Source organism: Canis lupus, chromosome 16 (assembly GCF_003254725.2).
Source record: "Canis lupus dingo isolate Sandy chromosome 16, ASM325472v2, whole genome shotgun sequence".
Classification (NCBI taxonomy): domain Eukaryota; kingdom Metazoa; phylum Chordata; class Mammalia; order Carnivora; family Canidae; genus Canis; species Canis lupus.
In genome coordinates, this window is record NC_064258.1 from 51,785,548 (window position 1) to 51,799,784 (window position 14,237).

Sequence of the window (14,237 nt, forward strand, 5' to 3'; positions counted from 1 at the left end):
CTTTAGGTGTAAATTTACATATAAATTGAAACAAAAATAAAACTTCTCTGAAAGAGAAATCTCCGGCCATAATTTAATGTGTATCTTCCTGTATTGAATTTAAGCCTCGACAAATTGAAACGAATATTTCTTTCTTAATAGTACATTAGAAAACCTCTTAAAAGGATTCATGACAAGAGCTTAGTTAATCTAAATTCATTTGTATTTGGCCAAATGAAACACCCAGAATGTATACCTGCTCTGTTCTTTTTAAAATATACGATTCAACCTTGTAGTACAACATGTGTGTTTTCATATAAAAAATGTATTTTGTGATCTTCATGAGTTTTCATATTTTTATGGATAAAGATTTTTGTTGTTGTTTCTGTTATATCTTAATTGAATTGGATGATTCTTAATTTTTTCATGTCTCAGTAAAGGAAATAATCATTAAAATTAGTCTATTTTTATTCTAGAAAAATATATGAAATGGAAGAAAACGTATACATATTGCTATTTGGGGGTTTATACAATCAATCAATGTGTGTATATCTGGACATCAGTACAATGATAACAAAATACACTCATTTATTTAACTCTCCTCATCTGTCTCTCATTGTGTTAAATGTAGGTGAGGAAAAAAAAGTGCTAATTAATTAATAAAGACCCCATGAATGCTTCTTTTCATTAATGTGACTTCTCATAATGAAAATTTTAAAATATTTACCTCACACTTATTCATATTTATGTAGAATGTTATACAACATACTCACACTTAATATTTGGAAAATAAGTAATGTAAATTTGCTTTATCCAATTTATATTAATTATGACATGTTCTTAATGAATTACACTTGAGGAAACTAACTTTGGCCAATTGGGCTAAAGCATAAAGTATACATTTAATCCCAGAAGACTAAAATATGAGAGAGAAGATGCATTTTTTATTATAGGCCTATAATACCAGGATACCATAGTCAGACTACACTGTGTGTGCAGTGAAGAGCTACCAAAATACATGGGTAAAAATAGAAATAACATTTGTGTTATAAGAATATTAGTCTCGACTTTCCCTCAAATGAAGACTAGCAAATGGTAAGGAAAGGAGGGAGAGAAGGAGACCAGAAAGAGAAATTAAATTGAGATGTCTTTTTTTTAGGCAATTTGTGTTGCAAGTTATGGGAATTACTAAAAATAGTAATAAACAGGCAGTTGAAAATGGGTAGATGGAGATGGAACCACCAGTTGGAGGTTGGAAGTATAGATTTAAGAGCCATATAGCTATATGTGGAAGAGGAATAGTGACATTAGGAGGAGAAGAATAATTACTGCAGTTTAATACATGGAGGGGGAAAGTGAACAAGAACAATATATTAAGAAATTATAATGGAAGGAAAATGTGAAGGAAGAAATAGCACCAACAGAGACAGGAGAAGGAGTCCCAGGATAGTAAAATAATATGAAGGCCAAAGGAGTATGAGTCTCCAGGATTTAATGAGCTTTTATATCTTGTTAAAGGATGTGCATATTTGATGACATTTTCATAATTACTTTTGACAGCAAAATGTCCCTAAATGTTATTTTGATCTAGTATTTGTAAACTATGGAAATTATTTATAAATCCAAAAACCACTAAAGGATTATTACAGCAAACTTGAAGTTTTAACTAATTATCAGGGTTTTTTTCAAGACCTATTAAGTAACGCTGCAAATACTAGAAACAAAATCAAACTGCCTTATACTGTAGGCAGTAAAACCTAAATCAATTTATCAGATCATATCGCATGTAATAATGTAATAAGTGGGTATGTCTTTTGTCCAACCAGATTTCTGTATGTTCGCATAATCTCCTTTAACAACTCTAGTAGAAACACAACTTCCTTCTTTTAACATCCATATATCAAACCCACTATAACAACAACCACAAACATTGTAGCTCAAAAGAAGACATTTATTATGTCTTACAGTTTTGTAGGTCATAAATTTTGGGGCACGGGTTGCCTGGGCAAATATCCTGTCGCAAGCTGTGTTAACAGAGGTTATTTGGTAGAATTCAAGGACTATGCACCTAGTCTGGATGATCCATTGTGGCTTCTGCTCCTTTATGAGGATGTCTAGAAGTCTTGGCTCAACTGGGGTGCTGTCAACTGAGTACTTACATGTGGAATATCTACGTAGTTTGGACTTCCTATGTAGGTTGGTGGCCTTAGGGTAGATGACCTTCTTACTATGTTTACTCATGGCTCCTGAAGGATAGTGAAGTTGTATTCCTCGTAAAACCTAAGGCCTAAATTATTATAGCATCACTTTTTTTTAAGTTTATATTTTAATACCAGTCAGTTAACTTACAGTGTTATATTAGTTTCAGGCATATAATACAGTGATTCAACAATTCCATACATCACCCTGTGCTCATCACAACAGGTACACTCCTTAATATCTATCACCTATTGAAACTAACTCCCAAGCGTCTTCCCTTTGGTAACCATCAAATTGTTCTCTATAATTAAGAGTCTGATTTCTCTCTCTCCTGATTGTCTCTCTCTCTTTCTCTTATTTTTTTTCATTTTTGTTCTTTGTTTTGTTTCTTAAATTCCACATATAAGTGAAATCATATAGTATTTGTCTTTCTCTAACTTATTTTGCTTAGCATTGTACACTCCAGCTCCATCCATGTTGTTCCAAATGGTATAGCATCACTTCTGCCATTTTCTTTTGGCCAAACAAATCACGTTGAACAGAATGGAAATTAAATTCTACTCCTCAAAGTGGGTAGTAGTGAAGTATTTGCAAATATCTTTAATCTACTATTTCTGGGGAAAATACTGATTGGCTTTGTTTGTCTCTGTCATGACCTCACATATACAGGAAGTAAATGACTCACCAGCAAATAAAAAAGGAAGGGAAAGGAAAAACATGTCATGTAGAAAAAATTTAAAATAAACCAAACCATCTTAAGAAACATCTTCCATAAATAGAGTGACTCAAATCATTATCTTACAATCAATCTTCTCCCTAAAGAATTTAGTAAATGTATAGCAAGTTATTTGTTTATGGACTTTCTGAAAATATTACTATAATGACTTTTGTCTTTTCTACTCTGACAATCTTTATAATAATACAGCCTAAAATTGAAAAGAAACATGAAATAAGGCTTCTCCCCCTCAACTTTAATGTAAAAGAAAGACCAAAGTAATTAATTTTGTGGTATGCATTTGTCTATTCTTTATAGAAAGAAACAAAATTTTCACTGACTTTTTGCAATATGCTTTTAAATTAAAGGCAATAGTGACATATTTGATTAGAAGTTCATGGATATACATGACTGACCAACCAATGAAAACTATTTCATAAGAACTAAGAATTAATGAGAAAGAAATGGAAATACAATAGTTAGGAAGAAAGTGGCACTGTGGGTTTGACATTTATAATGGATTAGCTGTTAATTTTTCCTCTTCTATATGTTGCTCTAATAAGATTTGTCAGAATACTGTACAATTTATCTTCCTGCACATTTCTCTTACAAATGATGGATCACTGCATATTATAAGCCAAATTTTCAAATAAAATGAAGAAGAGACTTGCTTCCAGCAATAGATGCATATGAAATAATGGCATTTGTATGATTATAACCATGACACCTATGCCCTAAATTTCTTTTTTTCAAAAACATTTATATAATCATGGCTAGACTACCAGTTAAATTATATTAGCTTTTTGGGGGGAGGCCGCGGTAGTGTACGGATTGGTAGTTCATGTGGAAAGCAGGTACCATTTCTATCTCTTTCTCTTTAATTTTCTCACCTTCTTTCTTCTCTATTTTTCTGCAGCTTCATTGCTCACTGACATGTTGCTCTATGTCTCTCTCTCCTCAATGCCTTTATGTACCTTTCCTGTCTGTTCATGTATCACCCTCTCTGTCTCCAGTTTTGTTTCTCTCATTTACTTTGGTCTATTTATGCTAAAGCAAAAGAGATTCTAAAACACCTTATAAACAGAACACCCTCAGTAGATTCAGTAGATTTTTGCTGAGTCAATGTCCATGTAGAATGCAGCCCAAAGAAGACAAAAGTCCAGCAGGCCTGCAGTTTATGAAGCTAAAGCCAAATGGACCAGTGGTACTGCAGGTTTTAAGTTTCAATACTTCAAATCCAATATAATCTGGCCCCGGGTGAATTGATGCCACCAAAGTTTATAACCGAACCTGTCACTGTCTCTGGGAGTAGATATTAATTCCCTATCCTCTCCTTTCTATTCCTTCCCAAATAAACTTGCAATCTTGACCACCTATTAGGAAATATCACAACCTCTCTACTCATGGAATAATCCTTATCTACTACTTTGTAACCAACATATATGGAAAAAAGGTCACTTTTTCAACTAACATAAACACATGAAGCTTAGGTTTCTATAAAATCTACTTGGATTTTCAATAGTAACTAAAACTTGCTCTTTAGACCTGGATGGAACCCTATTCTAACTATTTGTTCTTTGCTGTAGAACTTCATCAGGAAAACTCCCAAATGATAAAAACTGATATAGAAAACTTGATGTTACCAATTGTTTATATAAGATATTAACACAATGTACTTTAAATTATATATGTAGTATTTTCCACTTTCCTCATTTTATATATAATGTTTAAAGACATATATGAATAATAAAAGAGTCACTTATATGGGTTCACATTAATTAAAATGAAAAAGAAGTTTTCTATCAACCTTTCAATGTAGTCCTCTAAATTAAAATTATATTTCTATTTTACAAAGTTGAAATTAATTCTCTTGATTTGTAAACTTTATTATTGATAAACATGGTTACATGCAAAATGATTTGTTTAGAATGATGATTTCTTTTAAAAATCTCATATTTGCCAGATATATGACTTTTAAGCAACTGAGTTTATAACATACTTAACATATTTACCAAATATTAACTTAACATATTTACTAGTAGACACAATTCATAGAGCAAGTCAAATCCATACATGAGAGTTTGTGGCTCTCTCATTGTCTGATTCTAGGCATGAGATAGTTTATTGTCTTTACATTTTGAAAGGCAAACTTGATAAATCTTTCTTTCCAGTAAAAGGCACAAATGTCAACCTCACAAGATTTCACAAACACCTTTAGGATGTTTTGATTCTGAAGCACAGTTGAATGATCATGACAAAGAGTGAATGGTTCCTGATGAGTTTGATTATGAAAATAACCTGGGAGGAATTTTTTTGGGGGGAGGGGGTATTTTATATAAATTCTATTTTATTTTATTTTAAGAAAGAGAGAGAATACATGTGTGTGAGAGAGCAGGGTGGGTAAGTCGGGCAGAGGGAGGAGAATCTTTTTTTAATTTAAATTAAATTAATTAACATATAACGTATTATTAATTTCTGAGACAGAGTTCAGTGATTCCTCAGTCTTATATAACACCCAGTGTTCATTACATCATGTGACATCCTTAATGTCCATCATCTGGTTACCGCATCTCCCACCTCATCCTCTCCAGTAACCCCCAGTTTGTTTCCTATGACTAAGAGTCTCTTATGGTTTGTCTCCCTCTTTGACTTCATTTGTTTTATTTTCCCCTCACAGTCCACTATTCTGTTTCCTAAATTCCACATACAAGTGAGATCATGTAATAACTGTCTCTGATTGACTTATTTTGCTTAGCATAATACCCTCTAGTTCTATCCACATCATTGCAAATGGCAAGATTTCATTTTTGATGGCTGAATGGTATTCCATTGTGTATATATACCACACCTCCTTTATTCATTCAGCTGTCAATAGACACCTGGGCTTTTTTATAGTTTGGCTCTTGTGGACATTGCTGCTATAAACATTAGGGTGCAAGTGTCCCTTCAGGTCATTACATTTGTACCTTTGGGGTGAATCCCTAGTAGCACAGTTTCTGAGTTGTAGGGTAGCTCAATTTTCAATTTTTTAAGGAACCTCCATATGTTTTCCCAGTGTGGCTGCACCAGCTTGCATTCCCACCAACAATGTAGAAGGGTTCCCTATTCTGCAAATTCTTGCCAACATCTGTTGTTTCCTGATTTGCTAATTTTAGCCATTTGACTAATGTGAGGTGATATCTCATTATGGCTTTGATTTGTGTTTCCCTGATGCCAAATGTTGTTGAGCACTTTTTTTCATGTGTCGTTGGCCATTTGTATGTCTTTGGAGAAATTTCTGTTCATGTTTTCTGCTCACTTCTTTTTTTTTTTTTTTAAGATTTTATTTATTTATTCATGAGAGACACAGAAACAGAGAGAGAGAGAGTCAGAGACACAGGCAGATGGAGAAGCAGGCTCCATGCAGGTAGCCTGATGTGGGACTCAATCCCGGGACTCCAGGATCATGCCCTGGGCCGAAGGCAGGCACTAAACCGCTGAGCCACCCAGGGATCACTTCTTGATTGGATTATTTGTTCCTTAAATTTGATAGGTGCTTTATACATTTTCGATACTAGCCTTTTATGTGATTAGACATTTGTAAAAATCTTCTCTCGTTCTGTCAGTGGTCTTTTGTTTCTGTTGACTTTCCTTTGCTTTGCAAAACTTTTTAACTTGATGAAGTTCATTTTTGCCTTTGTTTCCCTTGCCTTTGGAAACATGTCTAACAAGAAGTTGCTGCAGCTGAGGTCCAAGAGTTTGCTATCTGTGTTCTCCTCTAGGATTTTGATGAATTACTGTCTCACATTTAGGTCTTTCATCCATTTTGAATCTAGTTTTGTGTGGTGTGAGAAAATGTTTCAGTTTCATTCTTCTGCATGTGGCTGTCCAACATTCACAATAATATTTGTTGAAGAGACTGTGTTTTTTTTCCATTGGATATTCTTTCCTGTTTTGTTGAAGATTAGTGTATCATAGAGTTGAGGGTCCATTTCTGGGTTCTCTATTCTGTTCCATTGATCTATGTGTCTGTTTTTGTGCCAATACATACTGTCTTGATGATTACAGCTTTGTAATAGAGCTTAAAGTCTGAATTGTGATACAGCCAGTCTTGGTTTTCTTTTTCAACATTCCTTTGGTTATCCAGAGTCTTTTCTGACTTCATACAAATTTTAGGAATGCTAGTTCCAGCTCTGTGAAAAATGTTGATGGTATTTTGATAGGGACTGCTTTGAATGTACAGATTGCTCCAGGTAGCATAGACATTTTAACAATATTTGTTCTTCCAATCCATGAGCATGGAACATTGTTCCATTCTTTGTGTCTTCCTCAATTTCTTTCATGAGTGTTCTATAGTTTTCTGAGTACAGATCCTTTGCCTCTTTGGTTAGAATTATTCCTAAGTATCTTACAGCTTTTGGTACAATTTCCTTAATTTCTTATTCTTCAGTCTCATTGTTAGTGTATAGAAATGCAATTGATTTCTGTGCATTGATTTTATACCCTGCCTTTCGCTGAATTCCTGTATGAGTTCTAGCAGTTTTGGGGGGAGAGAAGGAATCTTAAGCAGGTTTCACATCCAGTGCAGAATCTGACATTGGGCTCAATCTCACAACCCTGATATCATGACGTGAGTCAAAATCAAGAGTCAGAGGCTGAACCGACTGAGCCACCCAGGTGCCCTGGGAACATTTTTTTAAAATACAGATTCCTCATCTGTCATCCAAGACATAGTAAATCAGAACTGGGGAGGCTGATGGTGGAGAAGGAGGGTAAGAATTTCTATTTTTAGAATATGCCTAAGTAAATAACATGGCCAGTGAGTATATGGAACTATTATGGAAGTAAGGACTGCCATTACTCAGGCCATCTACAACATATAAAATAGAAGAGACCTAGACCAAAGGATAAAAACTAGAAAACAAAAGGTAATATGTGGAAACATTGATAAATAAAACAACAGGTCACGTTCATTTATCTTTCAGTGTATGCTGCATAGTATGTTAGTCTTAGTATAGGTTACTTCATTAGTTTTTCAACTAAACAAAAACAACAGGTACCATTATTGCCATCCTCCCCAAACCATTTTATAGGACAAAAGTAAAGTTAAGAGAGGCTAAGTAACTTGCTCAAGATCTCAGAGTAAGTAAGGGACAGAGTGTGATTCAACCCTAGGTAGTCCAACTATATAGCCTTACGCTTAACCACTGAGCTAGATGATAGTATTGATACAATGTGGAAGTAAATCATTTTTTTAAGATTTATTTATTTATTGGGGGGAAGAGAATCTTCTTCAAACAGACTCCTTCTGAGCAGAAAGCCCAATGCAGAGCTTGCTCTCAAGACCCATGCAATCATGACCTGAGTCACAACCAAGAGTCCATCACTTAACTGACTGAGTCAACAAGGTGCCCCATGAATTACATTCTTATGATGGACCACAATTCTTTGGAATTGAGATCCCTATTAGAGCAAGAGTACCCCTGCTATACTAAATTGTACCTGCATTCAAGCAATGGCAAGATTACTTGTAAGTCCAGTTACCTCTTATGGGAAGTTTGAGTACTTTTAAGAAACAGAGAGACTTCTGGGTGTCTGTGAAGAGATAAATGCATGTCTTGGCCTGACTTTTAAGAATCTCTCCAAACAAATCCTTACAATACGTCCAGGTCTTTTCAAAAGCTCAAGTAGGATACAAGACTTCTATTAGAGGGTGAAAATTATTATATATCATACAGTCAACTGTGGTGTCAGGTTTTCTTATCTTGATTCTTTCTCGGATAAAAAAAATTACATCTACACATATGTTTATAAGGTCACTCTACAGAAGATCAGTCAAAACAGAAATGACAAAAATAGTTTTACATATATTTTACAAAGGTCATCTGAAACAGAAAATTGTCAATTAATTTTCTGCAGATACTCCTCTTCATTTCTATTTCTTTCTGAAAAATAGTTAATATAGGATTACATCCCAATCATAGTAGGTAATGTTGTCTCACGGCAGCTTTTTGGAACCAGCGTAAAACTCTGATTGTCAGGGTAATGGAGGACGTCTATACATGAATTATTCAAAGGCTTGTATAATCAGTACAGCATTCAAATTAAACCCCAGAATGTGCAAATTAGGCAATTATTCATAAAAATTATTAACATTTTAATTTTTCAGAGCTCAATGTGACATTTTGCATAGCTTTGCTTAAATATAGCATGGAACACTGCAATTAGAGCCATAGTTCCAGTTCCCATACTTAAGCATTGTATGTTTGGATGAGTGCTTACAAGTCGATAACTAATATTATGGAAATAAAAAAATAGTAATAAAAATATTGATGATTCTGCAAACATGAACACATGTCTGATTAGGTGAACTTATCAATTATAATCAATTAAATATCTTGAAACTTGATCTTGTCCAGTACTGGCTCAATTTTTTCCCTTGGAGATTAAAGTTCACAATAATTAGCATCTCATCTGTCACACATACTACAGACATATATCCTTGAATCTAGCATATGTAGACATTAAAATACAAGATTACTTTTTTTCATTTAAAAATATCAGTATATGCTATTTTTCAATGATTTAGCAAAAAGTCATGAGGGGCTGAATTAGGTCAGTAATAGTGAAAATGGTGAAGTGGAATTGTATTTGGATGCTAGAAATTATTGATTGACACTCATTTTTCTGGAAGAGGGATATATTAAGAATTTCTGCTTATCAAACTAGGTAGATAATAATACAATTGAATAGCTTCGGGAATTGAAGAAATGAGTGATTTGGGTAAATAAAAGTGTAGTCCTTGCAAGACATCACTGAATTTGATCTTGGACAAACTAAGTTCATGGTATCTGTGGGAACTTCCTGTTGGGCAATCCCTCACAGGCTGCTGGAAGTGTTGTAGGGGTGCTATTTCATAATTAGGAATAAGCATGAAACAGTTATAGCACATTACTTATATGGCACTGGATGGAATAGCCCATATATAGAAAGTGGCACAGTAAGAAAATAGTCATTGCAGAAATCCTCACAGAGACTCAATAAATAAGGGTGAAGACAGAAGATTCTGTGAGATAGAAGAGACAAAATTTTTGAAGCAGAAGGAGATTCAGGAACATTGATTACCTTAATTTTGAAAAAGACAAAGAAGATAGTGTGTATTAGTTTTCTACTTTGCTCTCACAAATTACTACAAACTGGAGGCTTAAGATAACAGAAATGTATTACTTTACAATTCTGTAGGTTAGAAGTCCAATTAGGGTCTCACTGGCTAAAGTCAAGGTGTCAGCAGGGCTGTATTCCTTTCCAAAAGCTCTAGTGGATAATTTAGGTCTTTGTCTTTTCCAGCTTCTAGGGTCCACCTGCATCCCTTGGTTTGTGGCCTATCTTTTCCATCTTCTGTTCCTACAAGGTTGCACCCTTTGGCCATTTTCCTATTGTCCCATTTCTGTCCACAATCAGAAGGTTCCTCACTTTTGAGACGGTATTAATCCAATCTCTAGCTCTTCCAGCTATGAAGGTGATTTAGTTAAGCACAGTATTCAGGATATATAAGTGAAACCAGGAGGTCATTAGCACAGAAAGAGATAAAAACTAAAATTCCTCAAAAAACACTCTGCCAAGGTGCTTAAAGATAACTTTATAAATGAAAGCCACTCAAAACAAACACAAGGCAAAACAAAAATGTTAAAAACAAGGTTAAAAATTACACAATGTCTTTTTTTTAAAAAAGACCTTTTCTTTATCTGAAAGAGAGGGAGAGAGAACAGAAGCAGCAGAAGGGGAGGGGCAGACGGAAAGGGAGAAGCAGACTCCCCAATGATCAGAGAGTGGGATGGACATGGGGCTCGGTCCCAGGACCCCGAGATCAGGATCTGAGCCTAAGGCAGACATCTAACTGACTGAACCACCCGGGTGCCCTTACACAATGGTTTTAATTCTTGATAAAATATAGAATCTGACTGGCTATTGCCAGGCTGCCTTTAAATATCTGTGGGGAATCCAGCCCAGTTGCTGTTTCAGTCACAGAACTCTAGCTGGAGAAAGAGGTACGGTCTTCAGAGAGAAAATGGGCTAGACATCCTTGGGAGTTAGTATCCTCAATACCAAAAAGTGGCTCATAATGCAAACTCCAATACTGTCAAAGCTGAACAACTTACGCATGAACACCAGTTGATGGAAAGAGAATAATTGCTCTTTCAAGAATTGACATGATAAATAGGTAGAGTTAAATGCTGAGAAATCAAACCCTCAAAAAAGCCTTCTTCAATTATACTTTGAAAACTGTACAATATATTAAACATTCATTATTTACTGTTTTTTTAAACAAATAACTACTATTGGAAGGAAAAACATATTAGATTCTTTAAGCTTATGTAAGACACATTTCTCTCCTAAATTTAGAATTCTGCTTAAAGAGAGCATGAAAAACACAATGAATAAGTAGAAAAATGCCACAATGTGGGGTAAAGTTCAATTTGATGATTTCATGATTTTTCCTAGAATCATGATATAGCAGAAAATGGTTAGCTTTTGAAACAAAGAAGCCCAGAAATAAATCTCTGATCTCACATTGTGCTAAGTGATCTTATCTAATATATTTGGTACATTTTAATCTATATTGAGACTCTATACATGGATATAATAATACTGATTTTGTTGTAATGATAAATTAGAGAAAAATAATTAAAGTACATGTGACAGTTTCTCTTGAACAGCAGGCATTCAAAGACAGTAAACAGTAATTTTTCATTGATGAAATATTTATTATAGGTATCTTATTGTTTATTCATTTAAGCATTAAAACAAAATTAAAAGACAAGCTACAGAATGGAAGAAAATATTTGCAAACCACGTATCTGTTAAGAAGTGGATAGTGACGCCTGGGTGGCTCAGCAGTTGAGCATCTGCCTTTAGCTCAGGGCATGATCCTGGAGTCCCGGGATCGAGTCCCACCATCGGGCTCCCTGCATGGAGCCTGCTTCTCCCTCTGCCTGTATCTCTGCCTCTCTGTGTGTGTGTGTGTGTGTGTCTCTCATGAATAAATAAACAAAATCTGAAAAAAAAAAAAACAAGCGAATATCCAAAATATATAAGGAAGTCCTATAACTCACTAGCAAAAAAAAAAGTTTAATTTAAAAATGGACTGGGACCTGAATAGGCATCTCTCCAAAGAAGACATACACAGGGCCAACAGGTACATGTAAAAGTGGTCATCATCACTAATCAGTAGGGGAATGCAAATTATTTTTTTAAGATTTAATTTGTTCATGAGAGATACAGAGAGAGAGAGGCAGAGACACAGGCAGAGGGAGAAGCAGGCTCCACGCAGGGAGCCCGATGTGGGACTCGATCCTAGGACCCCAGGATCACACCCTGGGCCGAAGGCAGACGCTCAACCACTGAGCCACCCAGGCCTCTTTGGGATGCAAATTAAAACCACAACTAGATCTCACCACAAACCTGTGAGGATGGCTATTATTTAAAAAAAAAAAAAAAAAAGAGAGAGAGAGAGAGAGATAACAAACACCGGAGAGAATGTAGAGAAAAGGCAGCTTTTGTGCCCTATTAGAAGGAATGTAAATTGGTAAAGTCACTATGAAAAAGAGTTTGGAGATTCTTAAAAAACTTAAAAAAATAGAGCTACTATATTGTCTATCAATTTCACTGAAAGAAATGAAACAGTTGTCTTGAAGAGATTATCTGCACTCCTATGTTTATTGTGGCATTATTCACAATGGCCAAGACAGGGAGACAACCTAAATGTCCTTCAATGGATGAATGGATACAGCAAATGCGGTGCATATGTACATGTACCTACACACAATGGAATGTTATTTAATCAATAAGAAATAAGGGAGGGCAATCCTGTCATTTGTAACATGGATGGACCTGAGAGTATTATGCTAAGTTAAATAACTTAGACACAAAAGACAAATACTCTATGATCTCACTTATATGTGGAATCTCAAAAAGCTAAACAAAGAGTAGTGGTTGATAGAGGGTAGGGTGGGGAGTGGGAGAAATGAGTGAGGGTGGTCAAAGGGTATAAACTTCTATCTGTAGGATGAGTAAATTCTAAGGATTTAATGTATAGCACGGTGACTATAGTTAATAATACTGTACTGGATATTTAAAAGTCGCTAAAAGATCTTAAAAGTTCTTGTCACACACATAAAAAATTGGATTTATTCTATATGAGATGGGTAACTTGGATTAAGGTGGGGATATAATTAAAAGCCTTTTAATTTATGAATCTCATGTATATGAATTCACATTATTTTGGGGAGTGCCATATATAAGCATGCAACATATGGGAAACCCCCACTTTAATTCTAACTCTACATTCTTAGGCAAATATTTAAAGCAGCTTTTAATTTCAAAATAAGACACTACAAGGGGTTAAACTTTTGAAAGAACTCACATCTTAAGTGTTGAAGATATCATTAATTTTCATATAATATAAAAAGATAATTATATTTCATTTTCTTCTGAAGGTTTAACTTGGCAGTGAAGAAGATTTCCATCCTAAAATGCGAGATTAAAATAATTAAAACAGCCCATAAAACCTAATGATTTTTAAAAGGTCTATTTTTTTGAAGTATATGATTTAAAGTATAATTTTCTTTCAAAAGTCATTGCCATCTTAACTAACTTGAATTGTCGGACATCTAACATGGACAAAGCATGTTTCAAAAAAGTAAAAACTTGTGTGTAAAACAAAACTACATTCCAGATGCAACTAAAATATTTGGTGCCCATAAAAGGTTACACATTTTAAAATTTGTTGATATATAAATAAATATCCCCTCTAACTGCAATCTTCTCCTACCTAAAACTCATGTTCCAATTTTGGCACAGCTTAACACATAAAAGATGGTATTGGATACCAAAGAAAGGCTGAATGTTTTATAATGAAAAGACAGATTTAAATATAATCTTTGAGTGGCATGGAGCAGAAGAAGCAGCTGAAGTAGGACTGGAAAGAAATGAAAGGCAATTGTCAGCTGAGTCTAACTTCTGAGAGTCTCAGAGAAAGGTCATTTGTTGGTCTCAATTTCCTTATCAGGAAAAACTGATACAAAAAAACTACCTGAAACAAAACAAAACAAAACAAAACAAAAAACTACCTGATATTATTTCTGCGAAAGTATTTTTTTAGATGTTATTGTACAAACACAAGATATCCTATTATTTCTGATTATTCTTTTACTGGTATGTTCAAGGGAAAAGTAAAGAAACATCAAATGACTTAAAGAAAATGCGATGCAGATGGTCTTAACATTAATCTATGATTTACCACTTACAAGATGCGAGACCTTGAGTAAGTCTTGTAAATTCTTAGAATATTTGTAAGGTGAGCATG